The 21,995-nt window shown below is 33.2% G+C and overlaps 1 long non-coding RNA gene across 1 annotated transcript in view; it reads left to right on the top strand.

Annotated features, from left to right (window-relative positions):
• LOC135309750 (uncharacterized) overlaps nt 1–14,959 on the top strand; it is a 70,917-nt gene extending 55,958 nt beyond the window's left edge. Inside the window, exon 3 of the long non-coding RNA XR_010369942.1 lies at nt 14,755–14,959. This is a non-coding gene — a long non-coding RNA (uncharacterized LOC135309750). The remainder of the gene's footprint in view (nt 1–14,754) is intronic.
• The last annotated feature ends 7,036 nt before the right edge of the window (nt 14,960–21,995 follow it).

The following is a 21,995-nucleotide window of genomic DNA, read 5'->3' as shown; positions in this document are numbered from 1 at the left end:
AGATCCTCGGCCGACGGAAGTTATGTGTCTAAGGTACAAAATAAAACCCTCCGTTCTTAGGAAAAATATTCGATATTTTTTTAATGTTGTCCTTGAGATTTGACATAAAACCGTAGTCATTAACATTATCCAGGTTTAGAAGTGAAGTCTGTATGTTATTTTAAAAACATGCAATGTGTATTTTGTAAAGCATTTTCAAAATGTTGTTTACACTACACCGTCTTGGTTCACTTCATACTCTTTTTGAAAGATTACCTGGAAGGAATTGCATTTGCGATAAGACTGCCTTTGCGCTCATTTATCTTTGAATACCTACCTAGTCATAACTTCTGTAAATGGTAGATACTATCTAAAGTATCTATCTATTTATGTTATTATTCTGTGTGAATTCACAATAAGTCAAACAGCACTCGTATTTATGTCATATTTATAACTATGTAATGAATGAATTTATTTAAAAAACATTTAAATACATTACGAATCGTTGTAATTTTATTTGTACGTAAGCCTTTCATAGTTAAACGTGTTGAGTGATCATGGGTGTGTGGTTTCGAGACCACTCCATATAGGTATTCCTATGGATGATGTATGAGGTGACTAAAGGATAAACCTAGACAGTTGATAGGCAAAAATAAAATTTTAAAAAAATCCTGTCATCGAGCAGGCGACCGCCGTAAAATCACAGCCGGATCTTCATTAATTAAAGGATTATTTTTACGCGAAATTTTTTACGCGGGACGTCATGGCCGGTAATGAAACTAGAAATATGTGACGATGCGGGACAGATATAATTTATAAAATGTTTTTCAATTAATTGAATTAAACCAATTATTACAAAATTCATTTCATTCAATAAAATGAACAATTCGATTTTATTTTCGAATTGCTTTTAATAAAATATGTTTTCGAAGAACCTCATTAGTGGTTAAATCCCTTTACTCGGCTGTTAATAGAAACTTTTATGTTTGCCGAACACTTCTCATTTCAGGGGCCATTACTCAAACGTGTAGATTCTCTGAAATGAGATTTCATAATTAACGTAAGCCAGGCAGGATCGTCAAGTGCATGTGAAAATTTAACGAGAGCAGTGAGGGAGCTCCCGACCTATCCCGCTAGTATAGCTATGTGTTTGACGTGGAAAACACTCCTCGTTCGCGGTTTTAGACTTTTAATTATCAGCATTTTAATTTTATTTTCCAAGAAGATTTTAATCGTGATAAGGGTTTACGCTTTGCCCTGCAGTGGGACGATGTAGGATGTAGGGACTATTTTAAAGTTATATGATTTATGTATGGTAATGTGTAGAATTTCTACAGTAACAGATTAACATACGCGCAACTAAATATGCGCAACTAAAAATCAACCATTTGATACCCGTGGAAAGTTATATATATTTTTAACAATAGTATTTATTTTAAAAGGTTAGTAGTTCGTTCTGCATCTTCTAAGGTCAATACCTAAATACTTATATATAAGGGAAAATCAACGTAAACAGAACTGAAGTAATTAAAAATTTTGAATATTATTTTCTCGAGCGTCTGTTAGTTTACGTAAAATAAAATAAGGAAATGAAGGTATGTTTTTCTCGGCAAAAATAAACGAGGCCCATAACTTGGCCGCAATTGCCAGCATTTCTCAACAGCTGCGATGCGACGTTTGTACCACTAATTAACCAGCTTGGCGTAAATTTTGGTAGAAAAATTTACCACTGTGCCTAGAGAGAAATACAAGACGGAGCTTTTTTTTATTAAAACAATTGTATTAAATTAGCTTTTACCCGTGGCTTCATCTGCATGAATTTTTCACGGGGAATGTACTTTACCCGGAATCAAAAGTAGCCTTTCTCCGTACTCTCAACTATAAATTCAACTTCAAATAATTTAATCAGAAATTCAAAATCAAAATAACATAATATTTTTTCATAGAGACAGGCATTTCGGAATGAAACGCATTTAAACAGTCTATAGTATAAAAAATTTCAAGAAGATCGGTTGAATAGATAAAGCGCGAAGAGGTAAACAACTTATTTTCTCATATATAAATAGGTAAGTAGTTGGGATTTCTGGACAAAACTATTGAAAATAAATCCATAGTAGTAAAAATAATAAAGTAACATTTAAAAATAACTCGTTTCCCATGGCAAAGAAAAATAATATTGAAACGACGAATGAAAACAAATTTAACTTTATAAATAGCCAGTAGATATACGTTATTTATTTATCGTAGTAACAACTGTGAGGTGATTATTGTTGAGAGAACTTATCCTTATAATAAAAACAATAAAATAAAATTAAAGTTTAATTATTAATCTCCATAACTTTTTTGTATTAACTACTTAGCATAAATAAATTACTATGCTATAAAAGTATATAACATTGTATAATAGGTAGACTAGCTGTTGAGTCTACGTTTCTTCAATATTTTGGGCGGGAATTTTTGTAACAAATTGGGGATCCTTGCAATTAGTGCCATCGCTGCTTCTTTCGAACAAGTGTCGTATTCTACTAGACTAATTGAATGTCATAAATCTATTCCGAGTACCCTCTAAACATTTTGTGGACCTATTATGAAGTATTTTTTTCAAATATTAATGTTAGTGAGTTCATCATTTCGTGGAACTGTGATTGGATAAAAATATATATTGACACAATAATAACAGTGATTTGCTACTTCAACCCTAATAAGGTACTTATAACGTTTATGATTATATTTTCTGTTTATAACCTGGATGTACTAATAAATTTAATAAAACACCGACTCAATTCAGGCTTGCTGCGAGTCAAGCCTGAATTGAGTCGGTGTTTGAATCATGCATGATAAATTTCAATTATACAACTTATTTAATTTTGACCCTGTTATTTCCGACGAAAGCGGGACAAACAAAGATGACGTTTAATTTGTCCCTATTCATATTCATGGGTGTTGGGAAAGCAAAACGCGGGCCCGTTAAATAATTTTATAATTACTTTGGATTAGCTGGACCCATATTGTCGAGAGCGCCCCGCTTTGTAGGGTTGGCACTTTTTATATCCATAATATATCCACCCGCATGCCTATTTCGTGGACTAATAAAAGCATTGTTATTTTTTGTGATAAAAATGGAAATAATATATTGCACTTGACATGACTTTATTGTTTTTATTTGAAAACTATTTTTGTTTTACAGGTATGTCAATTTTGGTTAAAAATATACTTATAAGAAATCTCTGGACATCAAAAAGTTGTAACTTCAAAACTGATATTTTTTTGCTCCTTTTGATAACACCAGACAACCCTATCTTAAGCCCAAGACATCGCATTACGTATATTCGCAGCTTAATCGCCGGAATTACAGGCTATCAGAGTTTGAATGTGGCTAATACCTACCATACTGCAGGCGCCAAGGTACACAAATTAATATTCCGCCTCTATATCACCACCCACACCTGCCATGTTGATTCAGTCCGCATTATCTCCTAACGTACGGTGTCCTACAACGGTGCATTAGCGCTGGGGACAAAGTACACGCGATAATTTTACTGTTATGCGACTAAGAGTGGGTTGCACTCGTCAACTTCGACGTTAACCTGCGTAGAAAAATGCAAAGTACGTCATTTTGTCTATAGGTCGGTGGGGCGCGGGCACTTGACTGGTGCAACTCACCCTAAATAGTTACTTTGATTCGCTAGAATCATAGTCTGGAATATATAAAAGGCCTGTAAAACATTTTACGTTTATTGTTAAGTAAACTAGTGGATACGAACGACACAGAAATATATTGGAAAGAAAATATAACACTAGAAAGTTGTTGTTTTTGTACATACTTTACAAAATTATTATCTTTTATAATTTTACTTCAATGTAGGACATATATCACAATTTACCGATCGCTAATACTAAAAGTGGAATGTTTGCTCTGATTCAACCGAATCTAGAATAGACACTCTTGGTGAATCCTAGTCAACCTAGAATAGACATTCCCGATCAATTTGAGCCCTATGTACAAGGCATAAAGATGCAGAATAGAGAGTCGCAATTTTGATATAATCAAAACGTAGCGCCCGGCTCTATGAAAATCAATTTGATGTTCAATCACTGCATGTTACAGGTTATTGGATGAGAATTTTCAGACAACTCAAACAGTTGTTACGAAATTTTATTTTAATTAAAGAATACCAGTAAGATGTAAGTCGCCCTAAGAGTGGGTTACACCCAGTCACTCACCCACTCCTATTCCATAAACTATAGATGTATAAATAAACAAGACAGATGTATTGACGAGCTCGGTGGCGCAGTGGTAAAGTGCTTGCCTCTGAACCGAGAGGTCCCGGATTCGATCCCCGGTCGGGTTATGATGGAAAATGATCTTTTTCTGATTGACTCGGGTCTTGGATGTTTATCTATATATGTATTTGTTATAAAATATAGTGTCGTTGAGTTACTATCCCATAACACAAGTCTCAAACATACTTTGGGGCTAACTCAATCTGTGTGATTTGTCCTAATATATTTATTTATTAGTGAGGCTGCATGATTGATTTACACAAATCATCAAAGTCGACTGGAGCAATCCACCCTAATTTCCACAAATAATGAAAAGCATTTATTGATAAATTAATATCACCCCGCGTCCTTTTTGAGTAAAAGCTGCGCGATGCGATACGATCCGAAAATACCAAATGTATCAGACTATATAGGACACTGTAATGTACATTCACATTAACGCCGCTGTGTTTCAAAGAGGACCCGTTAGACAGATTACTAAAACATACGAAATTGATGACAATATTTTGTAAAATGTGCTTAAGATGTTGCTATTGCCTAATTGATCTGGACAGGATCCGAATAGACGACTATTTCACTACAACAAATATAAAAAAGTTTTATAAATGTCAAAGATCAATAATACGATATAGTTATGTCTTATGATATTAAATAAGTCACAAAATATATTTTAATTAAAACAGTAAATTGAAATTGATCAATTAGTATTATATAGTCGTGTTTGGTTATTTAAATACGAAACACATCCTGAGGAAACCTGCACTCTACTTAATGATTTATTAGGTATCTAAGTTATGAAATGGAGAAAGTAAAGGCAAATCATTCCATTAATATTGCCAAGATAGTATATGGCGTGTGTTTCATTCCACTTAATGACCACGTGGCTAATGAGCCATGAGAAATACGACGATGTATGACAACTGATAACGAACTATGCTACACTCTCGGAGATGTTAATGTTAAATATGAAACGCGCAAGTCTGTACATTAAAGATAATCTGGCGAAAATATCGTATATTTCATGGTTCTTTACAAAGAAGATACATTTATAATTAAAGGAAAACAATTGAAAATATAGACACATTTGAGAAAACCTGTTACGATAATAATTCTTTAAATCGTTATATTCTCTTTCTACTTGGAACTTTCAAATTTTAGGCACTTTGTATTTCAGTTTTCGTTGGATATATTTATTTTGTTCACGAAGTACTTTTCCGTTTAGTGTGGTAGAGGTACTCAAATGATTTACAACTTGTTGAAATAACTTATATAAATAAAATTATATAGGCAGGCATTCTGTTCATATAATTTTACATACGTTGTTTTGGCAGGTTGAGAAAACTTTCGCTACAAAATTACATTTTGTATGCAATCTCTCATCTCTGCATGTTCCCGGTTGCGTTCGGGATTCTTTAATAGGATTTTTTAACGGATTATTTAGACTGAACAGACGCGTAGCTTCGTAGGCTTTTGTAGACACGATCGTAGCACTAGCTACGATAGCTCTACGGCAATTACCGAGGCTTGTTCATGTGGCATAATATAATTGACGGCAAACTACATATGATAGATGATATTGTATCATACACTGATTTATAGATAGATGGAAATCGGAATCAGAATTCAAACATTAAATCATTTGAGCTGCCTCATAGATTAGTAAAAAGAAAAAAATACCCGACCCTCTCAGTTGATATATTTTTTATTGTTTTATTCATGTTCACATATTAAATAAGTACATTGGTTGGAGGAATCTAAGCATTTTATTTTGTGGTACGAAAATAATTCACCTTGTATATTGCCCACTAAATATACTTACACACACTGTCAACAATGAGATAAAAGGGCACCGTGTTTCTTGGAACCTTGTATACAGGTTCTTAAAAGTTCAAGTTAGGATAATTAAAGATATCTAAGGACTTTTACCATAGAAAAAAGAAATATTTATTACTTTTACCCTACATTGAAATCTAATAGCTTGAATGTGGTAATAAATAATAACAAATTGAATATTTATGTAATTATAAGATGAGATTCGCTTAAATTATCCTTATATAATAACTAGCTGTGCACCGGGGCTTTGCTCTCATGGGAATTTCCAGCTTATATTCTACCCGTGTACCAAATTTCATAACAATCGGTCTAGTAGATTTGGCGTGAAAGAGCAACAAACATACATACACACATACTTGCAAACTTTCGCATTTATAATATTAGTATGATGTTATTACTCGCGTATTTATCCAAATCTAAAGATGACAAAAATTACTTTATTGGAAGTTCCCAATTCTAGAAGGATTGTTCTGGATTATATGGGGCAGGGACATTGGGAAGAGTTATGAGAATCAACCTAAAGAGAAGGAGACGAGACGTACGTACATACGAGATGTAAGTACGAACATACCTGAAAAGTGTTCACGCAATTAAATACAACAAACCCTTGAAGTTCTAAAAAGTAATAACGGAACACCGAAATTATGTTGTACGTTGGCGTGTGAATCTGTTGTAATATCAACGTGAACATTAAAATGAGACTTTACAACCTCTGTCTACCTGGTCGTAAAGGTGTTGACACCAGAACTACACACTCAAGGATAATAGCTTGAAATATACCTAGAGAGAAGGACTTTTGTAATTTTTTGTAAGATTTTAGTGTTATCTCCGTTTTACGAGTTAAGATTAGCGGGAATAAGGTTTCATTTATGGCACTCTGTCACGGCTGTTTCTCTTTTTACATTTTTCTTCAAAAATCTTCGTCGACGATCTGCTTTCTGGTTTGTCGTTATGTAAATAAATCTAAGTGAACTAACATTAGTTTTAAAATAATGTGAGATTGCGGTTATAAATATTTATTCCAATGTTTTCCATTGCCATGTTTATTTGAAAGACCCAGAATTATGATTATAGTGAAATATATGTTGAGGGCTGTCCATTTATTTATTCTTCACCATTAAATTATAGTCACAAATTACACGTTCAGTACCACTGCTTTTATTCTGAAAAATAATTATATTTCGAGGAATTAATTTTTCGATTAAGGCTTATAGCAATCAAAACAAGCATTTACACGAAAATATATATTTATTTTATAACTTATATGTTTTACCGAGCTCTTGACTAGACGTAATAAAGATAAACATACCTAATGGTTTTGACACAAATACGAATTTTCATCGGTAACACATCCCTTTCTGCCGTAATTGCACATTTAAAAAAACTTATAGAGAACAAAATTCCGAGCACATAGCAATAGTACATGTATTATACCACAAAATTACTCCCATATGCTGCAAATATTTCCAGTCGACCCGGAAAATGTTATTTTATGTTCGTGTAGCACCATTGTTTCTCAATCGGACCCAATAAAGATCTAAGCGACCGATTTATTAGCTTCGCTATTACATATAAGCTCTCTTTGTCGGTAAGAAAATTGTATTTCTTCTATTGTTCAAGTTAATTAAAATTTCTGATTTAAATAGGTACCTATTTTTTAAATATCAGTTTGTCTATTGCTTTTATTGGGATTTGTCAATTCACGCCTTTGGAGGCCTATGGACTTTGGCAGAGTAAACTTAGTTTTAAGTAAAATTTTTACATCAATATGTGATGGATTGCTCCAGTCAATTTTGACGTTAACTTTAACCTGCGCAAAAAATGCAAAGCATGGCAATTCATCTAAACGACGGCGGCGCGCAGGTTAAAGTTAAGGTCAAAATTGACTGTAATTTTCCCAGTAACTAGTCCATATTTGAGTACGTAATGTTTTAAAAATATATTATCTGAATTTATTTAAAATGCTATTTAATATGAATTTGCAATGATTTATTGTTCATTATTATTGTTTATTATGTGGTAAATTTTAACGATATTGTCCATTGTTATTTCCGCAGCAGAACCAAGAGACCGCTGAATTCCGACACCGCAGTGATAACATAACAAGATGTTCATTCTGTTTTCCTCAGACATTGTTTATGGTAGATTTTAAGTAGCGCCATTAAACAGAAGTATTGTTTCGGTGATAAACGCAAATTGATGCACGCAAAGCTTAATAAAAGCTGTAATTTATATCGGGACATGTTTATGTTTCGCAAAATTTTATATTCCCTCTCATGTGAGTGTGTTTTCGTTTGCATTCGTGGCTGTGATCTGGGGTCCGTTAAAAAAATCCTTAAAATTTTAAAGATTTGGTTGTCGTTTTATAACTGCCGTCAATCCGCTTGTTGGCTAATGTAGTAATTTTTAATGTGATAACTATAGTGCCAATTTTTCATATTAAAGGTGTTCATTAATTCAATAATACGACCGGTGCAAGATTAATAATGATGAATCGATCATTGTGGCCTAAGGTTGAGTGCATGATGTAGCTGCATCATGATTGTGCTGATGTGCTGATGTATGATTAGGCGGTCTTTCGTGGGTCAAAGTGTAAAATTGTTCAATAAACTCCCTGTAGAGGCTATTAACTTGCCAATGCCTAAATTTAAATCATATATTAAAAATGCTTTAATGGCTAATGCTTATTACACGATTAGCGACTATTTAAATGATAAAAAACCTTGGACCCTTCCTAAAACTTCCACCTCTCACACTTGATCTTACTTTTTTATTATTATTTATATATTTTCTTGACATGTTTATTACATATATTTTGACATTTACTTGTAAAACATATACGTGATTTGTGATCTTCAAGTGTCTGAAAGTAACATAGGTATCTATTATGTTAGATTATGGAGATCGAGTATGTCATGCACACTCAAATGGTTAAACCGGTAGCGGTGTCGTGGATCGGGTCGGGAGGTTCCCTCTATTGTGGTTGAGCTTCGCGATGGATCGACGGATGGATGGACTCGTCAACGTCAACTCGTGAACGGGTGCTGCCGGGGGAACTGGTCAGCTCGATCTTTTATTAAAAGTTATTTTTGTTTGGTTAATTATATATATATATATATATATATATATATATATATATATATATATATATATATATATATATATATATATAATACTTAAGCACTTGATCACAAGCATAATATGTTTCAGTATACCTTTTGACTATGTACTTTATTGTGTACTTACTGATAAAAAATTATACATAAATTTATACTTAAAAAATGGTAAGCCCTTCTGGCATAATAGGGACCAACACTGTTTGAATGAGTTTCTTTCGGCATTTCTTCTCAGCAGTGGTCGTTTCGAAATGCTAGTAGTTTGTAGCTTTGGTAAACATCAGTTAATTTAGAATATGACGTGAAAAAGTGCCTGTGAAGGCCTAATTTCTGAATAAATGATTTGATTTTGATTTTGCATCATCGAACAATGGTAGTAGAGCTACAAAAGAAAAAAACTTATGTAGCCTGGAGAAAGCGTCATTGTTGATTAATTTTAACAAAAAAAAAAACTTTTAAATTTTGATCACCGGGATCTGTACAGGATCGACAAATTAGTTCTATTGGACTGTTGAAATAGACCATAGATAAAATAAATAATATCTATGGAATACACATACTATTAGATTGTTATTTTATTCGTTATATTCTATTGGACTATTGTGATAAATATGAAAAAATCGAAATGTTATTTTAAAATACTGCGTGAAAATTAAGTAGCTATTTCAAGATTATTATATTTATCCGTTAAATCTAAATAGCATAAAATAAGCGGAGCTTATTGCATTTCATGCAAAATAAAGCTATTTGCCTTGATCTCGCTCAACGAATTTAAATCCTTAAGCCAGAACTCTTGTCGAAACAGAAATAAAATTTCATCAAATGTGAAACTATTCCTAACTTTTACAGTTTTATAACTGTAAAAGAGAAAATAACATTATTAACTCTATCTTCATCCTTTTTTAGACATTTCTGACCCAATTAGCAATAATAGTTTAAAATAAGAACTTAATCGATTTAAGGGTAGGACCGACCTAATGTTTTGCGTGTTATTGCGCGTTGGTGTGCGTTTATTGTATGAAATTGTGGGTGTCTGTGAAGAGCACGTGTAATACACGTAATCGTTACAGTTTTTCAAGTGGGCACTTTTACGCATTGTTCATTCATTCGATCTCTAACTTTTATTTCAATGAAGTGATATATATAACAGCTAATTCTAACAAGCTTCACTGAATTCTTCATACGAGGTACACAAACTTTATGTCATTATTTGGAATTAATCTATGTATATTAGACCAAAACTTCGTTGAATTTAATAATAACTCGACGACAACAAAACATTTATGCGAATATCACAGCAGATGTTGCATAATAACGAAACGATTCTGTATACAGACTACGGCTTAGTTAATATATGACCGTTCTCATGCCTCGGGGATGCGACCAATCCAGCGAAATGAGGGATGAAATTGAATATGTTTCTTAATATTTTCATTCCTTGAAATGCACATGGAAATGCAGATTCATTTCTTGTTTTAATTTTATTACGGACAGAATAAAAATATAAAATTCGGATCAATGACGGGTTGTTCACTTTTTTTATGTCATTTGTAGAAATTTGAATGAAATTAATATAGCTCAATTTCAACATTAGTTCATAATTCAAAATTACGAATAAATTATTTCATTTTAAAATTTGCAGCAATACTGATTGTAATATTTTTTATACCTCATTTTATTATTTTTTACCTATTTTTCAAGGCTTTTTAGTCTACTTCTTAAATCCAAACCACCGGAAGGAATAGCCAAATAAACTAATTCAATATCTCGGGACCGTATATGTATCAAGCAAACATTCACTTTGAAACAAAGTAGCTTAGGGGAGGAAGGCAACAAAGCTTATGCAGGATTGGATCGACTGTTTAGTAATGTATCAAGACAGCTACATCAAATAGCCACTGCATTGCATATCCCTCTGGGCTGACGACTAGAGCAAATATGTTTTAATAATATGGTTGCAAGTTACGAATTTAAGATATCGAAAAATTGGTGATGTAGGTTTTCGTAACTTATCCAGTTCAGTAAATATCTAAATCTAATTTTGGTGTTGCACCAATGTGTAACTTCAAAGTTGGGGGCAGATAAAATTAATCTAACGAACTTACAAACATTAACTAACCTGTCGAGTATGCGGATGCGCAGATCTGGGCAAGAATGTATCGTTTAACTAATGTTTTCTAGTGTTTTCGCATACGAGGGTTTATTAGATCCCTTATACCTGTATACATAATAACGTTCATTTATTTCTGACATTTAACGAGTTACTGTAAATCAATTTAATAGCTTGTTTTATACGAGATTGTAGCATAAACTATAAGGATGAGTTGCATCAGGCAACTTTGACGTTAATATTAACCGGTGCAGTAAAACGCAAAATTGTTGTTATTTAATCTGGTGCCAATCCGACTAGCGAAGGTTAGTTGTCAATCTTGTATCTCCTCTCTCTATTTCTGGCGCAGCGAAGTATTTCTGCTGCACTCCCGAATTCCAACTATTTTTATATTATTGACCGATTTAATAGTTGATAGGTGTCTGTTATATAACACCTTGTTATTATTATTAGAACTATTTTATTCGTAAGAAATGTATTATTAAGTCTACAACAACATTCAAACATGTCCACGGATTAGACAGTCTGTATATACGATAGCAACGACAAAACAATGTTATCGAAGGCATGATGTTTCCGTCCGCTGCCTCCGGGTTGCAAATGGCCGACTTTGGCTTCCCGCCAATTTTTTTGTAGTTACAGAATAAAATATTGTATTGCTGTTTTGTGCTTCGATATTGCTATGCAATATTGACAGTTTGGTAAGTGGGGTTAGAATACGCTTATCTATTTGAGACGTGACAAGGCATCGTTTGTTTAGTATTTCAATGCATTGTTATAGCGGTTGCCAGAAATACCACTACAGATATGAAGGAAAATGTCTTGAACATATTGTCATCACATCATTTCTTCAGTAAGTTGATTTTCAATTATTGAAGTAGCTAATTGTGCGTAGATAATTGCTATTTTATTCTACTTAAAAATTCCTGACAGTACAGAAAAAATAAATATTTATTAGTAGTATAATAATATCAGTTTGTATTAAAATGAGAAAAATAATAGTTACCTTTTTAAGAGATATTGGGTAGGGGAACCCTAGCCCTTTCCTTCGTAGTCATATATTCCATGGTTGATTAATTAACTGGGCGGCTTTGTAATTGGCGAGGATGAGTCTGCACATTGCCGCGAGTGTTCTTGGCACTTGACTCGATTGTGGTGCCAACCTAACTTTCACTAATGTACGTAAGTAGATGCCTAGAAGGTAAACGATAAACACTTTCTTCTATAAACCTTTATGCGAACACATGGTCTATTTTATAAATTATATTCCCATTTTTTGTAGGCACTCGCACATTTAATGTAAAGAAAATATGTTCTTTAGAGAAAATAGTTTTTTAACTATAAACCAACAGGGTCTGGGATATTGGCTGGATAAAGCAGGACATATCACACGAAATAAACCTAAGTATTAAATGGATTTTTGCCAAATGGAGTTTTCTTGAAAATTGGATCTCAGAATAACGTCAGTAGCAAGAACCCATCACAATTCACTTCACAATTGTTGACATCATGGTATTGTTTTAAAAACAATTGAGAGAACTAGTTGCCTCTATTATATTTTTAGTAAAGTTGAAATATTCTTTATTTTCTTCAGTAAATAAATTTGTTGCCTAAAAGCGATTAACAGAAGATATTTGTATTACTTTTAGATTTCATTACCTATCTGCTATGCTGCTTAAATTCCGTGTAAATTGCGGAATTCCAGTTAGCCTTAGCTTAGTTAGCCGCAAAAATCATGTCAGATGCCTTTAGGCAACTTGAATTAAATCTGACACCAGTGAAGTAATAACACACTCGATATGATGAGATAGCCTTGAGCCCTACTCATAAATAGCACCAAAATTTCAAAAAAAAAAAAAAACTGAATTTCAAAGTTATTAACATCAGTGATGTCTTCGATAAAACAAAATATTGTGAAGAATTTGCACTTTGCCCGATATAGATGCACTTGTTGTAAAAATTTGCCTTCTATTACGCAATATAAATAAAGGAAACACTTTCTGTCACTAGCCACAAGGCATCATGGCATACACTTAAAGCCCTTCGGAACAATCGGTCTATTTTCCCGATTGATCTAAAAGGATATATTTGAAACAACTTTTGAGACAGTCAGTAAGACTGTCAGACTTTGGTAGTTCCAAAGATTAGCGATCAAACGAAAATTAATATTAAAACGAATATTTTGCTGAATATGTTACTTTGGTGATAGATAAGAAAACACATAGGAAGAATGAAAGCAATTTATTTTCCCAAACGGACACTAGTTGTATTAAACCACCGGTTCGTTTCCTTTCTAAATGTTTTCGTTTAATCTAACTGAGTAAACGTATTCAACAAGTATGGAAAGGGGTTAATTCCAGAATAACCTCTAACCTCCCTATTCTGTAGGGTTGTACATTGATGAAGAGAAAATTCAATTTTGTATAAAGGTATCGATAATAAAATTCGTAATCCATTTTTATATTTCTATAACCAAGAGATTCAAAAAATATTTTTTCAGCAGGGCTGCGCCCCTCTGCACCTCCTGCTGACCGAATTGAGTTTTTAACCTGTTGTAGTACATTTCGAAATTATTATTACATACATACATTTTTGATATGAAAATGTTGTCTCAAATGTTATTTAACTAGGTTACTATTAAGTCTAAAGAATTCCAAACGATTTTAGGATATCTTAGAGATTCTAAAATTGTAGCTAACAATGGCTTTATTGTAAAAGTGCAGAAAAATCTATTAGACTAGATAATAACTGTGCGTTGTAAGTTTAGGCCAATAAGGTTTGACGAAGTGAAATTAGAAATAATAATTTTAAACGAATCAAAGTGCACCCAGTTTTTCACTGCCTACTTTACACTTATAGCCTTACCCGGCGAGCGCATCGATACAGCTACCTATGGAACGACAATACTACACTTCTATGCTATTATCCAAACGCAACGGTGCTTCGAGGATAACCGAACGACTGAACACGATAGCTTACGATCCTGTCTGTGAATAGGTTCGAATCCTACTCGTGCCGCATGAGTTTGTATACCAATATGACTCATGTATAGTAGTTTACATCGTCAACCACTTGCATCCGGTGCTACTTGTGTGTAAAAAGGCAATGGCAAACCACTCCATTAATAGTGCTAAGAAAGTCTTGTGTGTTTCATTTCACGTTCACGAGTAACGATCTTGACCCTCAACCATGAGGAATACGACTATGAAGATAAGAGAAGAGAGTTTTCGGTAAAACTAAATAAATGTGTATTTTGTAAATGATCATGATTCAATGAAAATATAGTTTTCGTGAAATAGTAAATTGAAAGGGTTCTGATTGCTATAGTTCCATGAAACTAATAAATTGTTTTGAAAACTGTTTGTATTATTTTTGTATTTGATTGTAAAAGTATATTATGTTTCTAATGTGGTATATCATTTATCTTTTCAGGTAACAAACCATAGCGTTTTGCTATGTAATGTTTTTGACGGGAGCTTCCAACTTTGCGAGTTGCGTGTCAGATAACTGGCACGAACACACCTGCATTGCCTGATAGTGGATGTGAAATAATTATCTTTTATTTATTGTAAAATGTTCTATTTCAAACATAGAGAATTATAGAAAAATATATGAAAAAAGAATAATAAAAGTAATGCAAAATTTGTATACAAAAATTGAATTACATACGAACCTTATCATGAATATTTATTTCATTGAGGTGTAATAACTAAATAATTTAGTAGTAATAATTTAGTTATTCATTATAATTACCTAGTGCTTTTATACCTTAAATAGATCCTTCGTATAGTTCGTCTTCGTCTTGTAAACTAGATAGTGTTGTTTAAATTATTTTTTAAATATCTAGCACAATATGCTGCACTCGGATGCTCTATACTCCTGCAAAAATTTATATATGAATAAAACAAAAATTAAAAAAAATAATATAAAAAAACTAATTTATATATACTCTAATTGTAGTACTATCTTACCAAGAAATATTTTACCTATGTACTAAATTTCATCGAAATCCGCCCTATAGTAACAAAATGTAATACCCGTTTGGAGAAGGTATAAAAAAATTATAATAATAGCCAGAGTGAATATGAAAATAACTTTTGAAGAGGCTTTATAATAAGTATGGTTGGGTTTTCAATCTGTTTGTCTGGAAGTGTATTTTCTCAGTTCCGAGAATTTCAGATCGAATAATTTTTCATGAAATCTAGTTCCATAAAAAACGTGCAGTTATTAATAAATGCGAAGGATTTAAACGAACTGGCTATATTCAGTTTCCGTTTCTTTCGTTAAAGTTGAAATCATACTAAATGTTTACACAATAAACATTTAAATGTTAAAACAATAAACATTGTTTTAAATGAAGGACGAAAAAATTATAAAGTTTTAAACAAAAATTATTTTTGGTCTTGTTAGTGTATTGTAGACACAAAGACTTACAAAGGCGTACAGGGATGTGAAGCCACGAAGCTCGGAATTTTGATCTACAAGCTTCTTCAGCTGTGACTTTACGGTCGTCTGCCTGACGTCCGTGAATGCTATTGTTGTCTGTCAGCTGCATAGGCTATGTGTCCCTTAGTCGCCTTGTACAAATTCTACGAGAGGTTATACAGTGGTCCTATTCTAGGACGGAACAACACGCCACATTACATCAATAACACTAATATACTCTAATACAATATAAGCTCATGTAACAGAATAATTTCCTATTAGCACTCGAGAAAGCAGCATACACGGACGAACGTGATATTGTTGTCGACCAGCGATCTCTCCACTTTCTGGTAATGGATTCATTTGTATTCAGGCAACACTGGGACGTAACGAACATCGGGATCTGACGTTCAGCACAATTACCAGTGCTGATATTTACCGACTGACGCCTACTAATTTATTGGAACGCGTGTGCCTGTGTCACGATAGGTCGAGACGATTTAGAATTTTAAGGACAAACTGTATTACAACTAGCGGCCCATCCCGGCTTTGCTCGTGTGAACACATAATAAATTATACAGCTAAACCTTATACATGAATCACACTATCTACTTGTGAAAATCATATGAAAATCAGTGGCGTAGTTTCCATGTTTATCGCGAACAGGCGGCGCGGCAGAAGATTTGTTTTTTAATATGTAAAGATAAGACTCTTTTTATTAGCTTGTGAGACATGATCCCAAGGACGGTTAAGGAACCCCTTACTTTTCCACACGTCACTATCCAAGACGATCTATCTATCCAAGTCGAACCGCCTTGGACGCCCTGGATAGAAAATTTACAACGGACAGTTTGAAAATTAGTTGAGTTGCTTGGAATTTGTAAATTAAAAATTAATATTTCATGGGCCTGCGTCTGCGGTAACCACTTCCCATCAGGTGAGCGGCATGTCTGTTTCCTTGCTCTGTAGTATAACAAAAATGTATATTTAAAAAATGTTAAATATCACACGTGGAAAACTAAGTAAGAAATACCTAAATCAATCGCCTACAAAACGTTTTATGAAACCACAATAGGTACACTTTATTGATATTTGATAAAAGTACAAATACATATATTTATATTTATTTATTAATTCATTATCTGTATTCTCAATCCAATTATATTGCACTAAATTATTCTCATTTACCCGCTTAATTATAATAATGGCCGCCATGTATGGTGATAAAATAAGCACATTTAACAAGTTCGACAACGGTCCCTTAATCGGCCGCCACGAGCATGGTAAGCGGTTATTTATTTTGAAAGAGGGATTTATTTGCGGAAATGGGTCTAACCCGCATTACTCAAGGGAGATTTCGCTGAATACGATTCTAAAGTATGCTGTTTAGATCTAGATAACTTATTATATTGCGTGTGCTTTATTTGAGTTTATTATTATTTTTAGCTTGTCATAGTACTATCCTCCTGCTTAAAAATACACTGTACTATAACAAAAATATATTATTAAATCTTTGTTTATTTCAAGCTGTGTACCAGGCTTATTTCACTTTAACCTTTTGGTTTAAAAAGTATCAGCTTATTGTGTTAAGTGTGATCTAATTATGTAACTAGATAACTAAGAAATATCAGTCACTTGCATAATTACAATTTATAACGTTGTGTATATATTTTAGTTTATCATGTGTTTGGCATTAACTTTTATGAATTTTAACGAATAAAACTTTCGGCTTGCCCGTAATCAACTGAAATGGAAAACCAAAGTGAAAGATGTAAACACGATTATTTTACCCAAAACTATGATTAAAGGTCGGGACATCCCTTGAATTTGCGAACCCTTAAAATTAGCCAGGGTGGATGGTTCGAGTGGGCCTCAGGAGCCTTCAAAAACAGGTCAAGTATAATCCATATCATAAATTACGACAAACACGTGACTGGTTGTGCTTCTACTATTATTATTATAAACCGGTCAAGTGAAAATCGATTTCACAGATTTCGTACTAGCTCGTGACTTCATTCGCGTGGACTCTGTGACTCCAGTGAATTATAAGTTTGAAAGTGGGGATGTTTGTTACTTAGTTATGCCAAACCAGCTGGACGTATTTTATAAAATATTTGTGTATGGATAGGAACAGAGAAGATTTTGGCCTTACATTTACATGTTTATTTAAAATAAACTAGATTTGTATATGGTCATTGCAATTGCAAGTGACCACAGGAAACTGTGTGCGTTTGAATTGAAACGGAAAATGGTTGAGGATGAGCAGTACGAGTATACGTGTTATGAGTACATTTGATTATTGGCTTTAAGTCGATACGCACGCTTAAGTTAGGCAAACTGTAGCGCGAATGTAAAAAATAATTTTAAATAAAGAACTGAAACTAAAAAAAAAATTACAATTGTATTTATCAATCTCATACGTGTGGTGTATCTAGGGATAGGTCTTCAAAAATGATATGGAGGTTTCTAATATCTATTTTTTTCTAAACTGAATAGTTTGCGCGAGAGACACTTCCAAAGTGGTAAAATAAGAGAATGATAAAACTCAAAAAAATTACATACATTTCTTCATTACTCAAAAAATTATATACATTACTATATCAACTTCCACCGAAAATTGGTTTGAATGAGATCTAATATGTCGATTTTTTTACCTCGCACTTGCCCGCTTTTTATTTTAATCTACCCTCGTACTAATAAGACAAAGGTTATATACTATGGCATGTTGTCTTTTCTCAATTTAGGGCGAGTTTCACCGTTAAATTTGACGTTTATTATAAATTTGGCGCGCCGCTAATATTTAGACAAAATGCGGCGTACTTTGCATTTTTCTGCTCAGTTAAAGTTAACATCAAAGTTGATGGTGTAACCCAGCCTTAAAGTGAACGCAGAATACATTGTTATATCTTATTCTAGCGATAAATTGAATATATTAAAAGCTGCTAAATATTTAACTAGATAGACCTCGTACCGAGAAAAGTTTTCCAACAGCGGACGCTAGTTGACATGGATGTTCTTGCGATATCGACGGGCACTAGCTTAGTCCAGATTGAACACAGCAGCTGATAAACTCAATTTTGTTCGACACAGTTGCATAATTTATTTTTAGAACGAATAGAGGGATTTTACTGATACTTTAATATGGGTTAAATTTTTCACGGGTCGCAGATTTTCAGGTTAATTGGCATTTATTTTTTGATATAAAAATATATTTACAGAAACAAAAACAAATAAGTTAGTATGTATTTATGAACCTTTCTTATACTTGAGCTGTCGTATTTCTTATTTTCATTCATCTGGTTTCTAATAAGTCCTCAGTTTCAATTGAGTCGGTAACCGCAGAGACATGTCGAGTCGAATCTCACTAGATTTCATTTTAGTGAGCGAATTAAGCTCTTATGAATATTTCATACAAGACTTTATGTTTTCACCGAGATAGGAATATACTACAGAAACCACAATAATAAAACGACTGGAAATACTATTTTTGTTTGTTTTTTTATACAAGAAGCATTCTTCAAGTATTCTCTCTCTTGCGTTGGAGCCCAGGGTCCGCTATGTGCAATGAATGCAGCAATAGGTAGAATAATTTATTATGTTATATACCTGACGTGCGCCCGCGGCTTCAATATACATTTAACCGAACATGAAAGGTTTCTCCGTACTCGTACCGTATATTCTCTTTCATACTCCTATTTAAAGATATCTTCATGAAATTTCAAGAAGATAATACTATTGTTAACTTTTATATTGTGCAATAAAAGTATCAATAAATAAAATATTAGCTGAGTTGAAATAGCGTGAATGGGTAACAAAAAACTTCACTGTTGCATAGAGGACATAAAATATTCTACCAAGGATGTAATCCCAAAAGATTTTTGTCCTCTTTGACACATCCATTTTTATTCGTATTTAATTCCATGAAATATACTTCGGCGTCTCAACAGTTTAATGTAGTAGTTTCATATCTTAGTTCGTATTGTTTTTCAAAGATGTCTGGTAACTTATTAGGCATTAAATGTCACCTTGTCCATGTTAATAATTTCGTACTAGGATAATTATCTAATAACTGCCAATTGAAATTCAGTCAATATTAAAAGTCAGTCATTCTTGACACAGAGGATCTTAAGAAATTTATTTAAAATACCTTTTTAATCATCCCCAATAACCGTAGCATCTGAATTTTATTGAAATAGAAGTAGGTATTCATTTAAGTCTATTTAGGAGTCACGTCTATTGAAGAGTTATTTAAAAGAATATTATTATATTGATATTTTAATTAATTTATTTATAGAGATAGTTACTATAACTTTTTTAGAATTGGTCACTATTTTCAAAATCACATTTCCATCACCAAGTGAGTGTGAGAGTGAGTTCCATCTTCTCAACGTGTCTTTCGAATTTCGGACTTTTGGCTCTGTCTATTCCGCAAGAGAAGTTAACGTTAACTTTAACCTGCGCGCCGTCGTTTTGCGCAGGTTACAGTTAACGTCAAAGTTGACTGGAGCAACCGAGTTGTAACTTTACGAAATTATATCTTACATAAACTTACACAAAAAAGACTTAAAAATGAACTGTGTCATCAACACGTAAAATGCCTTACTTTATTGTAAATTCTTCTTTAGCAAAAATCTCTGCAGTTATTTGTCACATGACCCTTGGGTATTAAAAGCGGCCCTCCCTTGTAATTAACGTACCTAAATAAATGCAAGACCCCTTCAAGAATTTCGCTAGCAAATATTTTATTGTCTCAAAATATTATTGTTATTTTAGTTACCAATATGTATATCGCACGCCGTCGTCTCCTTACGTTTTATCACTACATAGTATAAAATGAAAGTTGGTTCCCGTTCTCTATCTGTCCCTATGTACGCTTATATCTGTACAATCACGCAACGGATTTTGATGTTTTTTTAATAGATGTATTCAAGAGGAAGATTTAGGTGTAGGTATAATTTATTATGGTATTTTGAGCGAAACCGGGATGGGATGCTGGTTAATAGTAAACTTCAGTACATGTACCTATGCTATTGAGAAAAACCCAGGGTATTTAAGTTTACTAAGATTTTCACTAAATTTAAATGTCGTGAAATTTAACAACTACTTCCAAAATTACTAATAAATCTGTAAATGTCTTTCTCTAACTTATGACAATTTAAGTTTAGGTGACATTTAAACAGCTATTCGTGTCATGTTAATTTATTATGTGAGAACGACGCTCGACTTCCTTTGTAAATGGTATCTATTTTGAAGTACAACTCCGCTTTAGAATGTTTTTTATGAATAAATATTAATCATAGATTATTTCTTTCTTTTCGAGTGTGTTTACTGCTTACACTGGTGTCAGATTTAATTCAAGTCTCCTAAATCATAATCATAAATTTAGAACACGCGCGCTTTCACTAGTAATGAATTTCAAATTGTATGAAGCTGTCGTGTCGTGTGTAGTGTGCATGTGAGTAAGTCGTATCTTGATTTTGTAGCACTTTTTGTGGTCATCCAAATCAAAAGGGACCTTATGGCGCCCGGCACATACGCCATTATTGCCGTTGTTTTGTAAGTGTGTACTCGAACAATGGCATTAAAGTGCCAGCCGCCATAAAGGTCTTTTGACTTTAGTATTTGGAGCAACTCTTGAGCCTTTGACAAATATCACGAAGATTCACCATAGATCTGTCGGTTGCATGAGTATTTGAATTTTCCTTCAAAAATCTTTCATTGAAACGCTGTGCATATAGTTACGTAAAATTATAGCCATCGACTCTGTAGACACGTGCCTAAGGCGACCAGATATTATGGGTGGCCAATGGTAAGGCGCCAAAAAGTAAATTTATATTTAGACCTGAGTAACAGGAGCGGAGAAAGAGGTGGCTGGCTACACAGCATATAGCGGCCAACATCAAAATATTGGCTGTACATAAAATTAAAGACATACCTTTTATGGGTATTGTCGCATCGCGTATCGTTTTATTATCTTGTTACATTTGTATCTAAGTATGTGAAGATGCATCAGGTTATAACGATAATCTCCGAAATACGTAGGTAACTCAGCTTATTTATATTTATACATACCTACGACTTCACTATCTGATGTATGTTGAAATGTATGTTAATTAAGAAATATTAATAAATCTTTAATCGGGCTATATTCGGATAGACACGGTCATGAGTCTGGCATTAGAAATTACGGCCCATATTTTATATACTAAATCTACCTCAAATCTCTCTCTCATCTTAACATCTTCATT

This window comes from Plodia interpunctella, chromosome 7 (genome assembly GCF_027563975.2).
Source record: "Plodia interpunctella isolate USDA-ARS_2022_Savannah chromosome 7, ilPloInte3.2, whole genome shotgun sequence".
Lineage (NCBI taxonomy): Eukaryota > Metazoa > Arthropoda > Insecta > Lepidoptera > Pyralidae > Plodia > Plodia interpunctella.
This window is presented reverse-complemented; position numbering and strand designations above follow the sequence as displayed.